Source organism: Gobius niger (genome assembly GCF_951799975.1).
Source record: "Gobius niger genome assembly, contig: SCAFFOLD_36, whole genome shotgun sequence".
NCBI lineage: Eukaryota > Metazoa > Chordata > Actinopteri > Gobiiformes > Gobiidae > Gobius > Gobius niger.
In genome coordinates this window covers 310,217-312,716 of record NW_027639156.1, presented here as the reverse complement: position 1 = coordinate 312,716, position 2,500 = coordinate 310,217, and the positions used below count along the sequence as shown (strand labels likewise).

General features: G+C 42.5%; 1 protein-coding gene across 1 annotated transcript in view; it reads right to left on the bottom strand.

Moving 5' to 3' along the window:
* Positions 1-2,500, bottom strand: part of LOC306982830 (kinesin-like protein KIF21A) — a gene marked incomplete at its 3' end in the record, with an annotated part of 103,926 nt that overhangs the window by 58,594 nt on the left and 42,832 nt on the right. The window lies entirely within an intron of this gene.

Here is a 2,500-nt window from a genome sequence, read left to right as displayed (position 1 = left end):
TTTTGGATTGGGGTAAAGCCAAACTGGAGAAAATGTGCTCGGTTCAGGTGGGAGTTAAGGGGTTAAGAGACAGGAATCATTGGAATCAATAAAAAAATCACTCTTTTGAACGTCAGTGTTAAATGAACGCGTTACCGTTAGCGTTAGCATTAGCCGCACCGTTCTCTGGGAAATACAAAACAAACAAATACTCATAATTAGGATTTACAATAAACCCTACATTTGTTTGTAGAGGAAATGTGGAGGCGCGAGGTTCAGGCGCGGACTTTTAAGCCGTTTTTGGGACGTTTGAAGTCCCATTAGAATCAATGCTCTCAAGTGTCTCTGGGAGTCGCCCCTGGCCACCAGGGGGCGGCATTACAGCAATGGCAAACGGCCTTACTGAAAGTGTCCAGCGACATTATGATGTCTGCTGACTCTGGGAAACACACTGTTCTAGTTCTCTTGGATCTGTCCTCAGCCTTCGACACTGTTGACCATCAGGTTCTCCTGAAAAGACTGAGGGATCAAGTAGGACTGTCGGGGTCAGTTCTACAGTGGTTCTCCTCATATTTATCGGGGCGTAGCTTTAGTGTTACAGCTAACCAAATAATGCCTGAGTCTGTGGGTTTGTTGTGTGGAGTGCCTCAAGGGTCCGTTTTAGGTCCCGTCTTATTTTTGTTGTACTTGATCCCTTTGGGAAAGATCATCAAAAGGTTCGGTGATGTTTCTTTCCACCTATTTGCGGACGATATCCAGCTTTACTGTTCCTTTAAACCGTCTGAAATCCAGAAGTTAAACTCTCTGCTCCATTGTCTAGTGGAAATAAAACAGTGGCTCAGCGATAACTCTCTGCAGCTCAATGCAGACAAAACGGAAACCCTGGTAATCGCACCTGATGATTCTATTCCAGGGATTAAACAGTTCCTGGGTGACTAAGGCCAGTCTGCGAAACCAAGCCTTCGTAACGTGGGAGTTATTTTTGACAAAGACCTGTCATTAGTGCAGCACTGTAAGCAGCTAACCAGGAACTGCTTCTTTCAACTGAGGAACATTTCTAAACTCAGGAATATGGTCTCACGTAATGATTTGGAGCTGATCATCCATGCATTTGTGTCTTCACGTTTAGACGACTGTAATAGTTTATTTTCATGTCTTAAGGCGAGACACTTTAGGTGAAAGTATTGATGTTTCCCGCAGTGGTGGAAGTGGAGATTTGTATCTATTTTCCTCCCTTTACATCTTAGTTTTCATGTCAGATATAAAAATGATGATGTTTATTTGATGATGTTTTGTCTGCGAGGTGGAGGTAACCAGGAAGTAGAAAGGCCGTCTTTCCCGCGGGTTTTCATTCATAAACATTGACAGATTTGACATCCACGTGTCCTGCTAAGGGGCCCCGTGATGACGCTTTCACCCAAATATGGTGTTTTTCCTCCTACGAGACGCTGGAGCGGAAAAGTGGAAGAACGGGCCGAGCATGCGCACTCGCTACAAAACTTCAGGGCTGGTTTTCTCTGAATGAGAGAAGCCGCACTCGGGCAGAGCCTGAGCCCTTATAGAAGCTCCCACAGACTCCACACTTTACAGGCTGAGACACAACAATATTTAGAAGGTTTTTTCAGAGGGATTTTTTAATATCTAATTCCTAGCCTGATTTATTCAGCTTTGAAACCAAAAAAACAGGCGGATTTGAGTTTTTACAGATTGTTTCACTGATGATCAGTTTATTGAAAAACTTAACAAAATATCCAAAATCCCGTCTGAAAAAATCTTAGTTACTGATATGTCAATAAAATAATCTGATTTCCCAAAATATAGACAATTTTGGCCATTTTAATGCTCAAAATGCCTTATTTTTATGTGAAAACATAAAATGACAGAAAAAATGCAACACATTTTTTCGTCATATTTAAATCTGTGATGTTCAGCAAAAGTTTCAAATTGACATCTCTACATTTATTTTTTTCCCCTATTCACCTGCAGTGTCTCGCCTTAACAAGAAGGAGCTTCCTCGACTGCAATTAGTGCAAAACTCTGCAGCGAGAATTCTGACCCGCACAAACAGGAGGACCCACATATCCCCTATTTTAAAACAGCTTCATTGGCTGCCAGTATCTTTTAGGATCAAGTTTAAAGTTCTGGTTCTAGCCTTCAGAGCCGTGCACGGTCAGGCTCCTTCTTATCAGCCTTACACCCTGTGAGGCTCTGAGGTCTGTGGATCAGAATCTGCTTAAAGGTTCCACGTACGAGTTTCGTACTCGAGGCGACCGATCCTTCCAGGCTGTTGCTCCAGGCTCTGGCATGATCTTCCGCCCTCTTTGCTCTATTGACTCTGTTGATTCTTTCAAAAGCGAACTTAAGACACATTTATTTGTTCAAGCTTTTAATGAGCTACTTTTGGGCTGCTGTGATTTCTGTGTTGTTTTGACCCCTTTTTATATTGTAATGTTATTTCTGCTTTTGACTGTGTTGTGAAGCACTTTGTGGCCTCTGCCTGTGAAAGGTGCTGTATAAATAA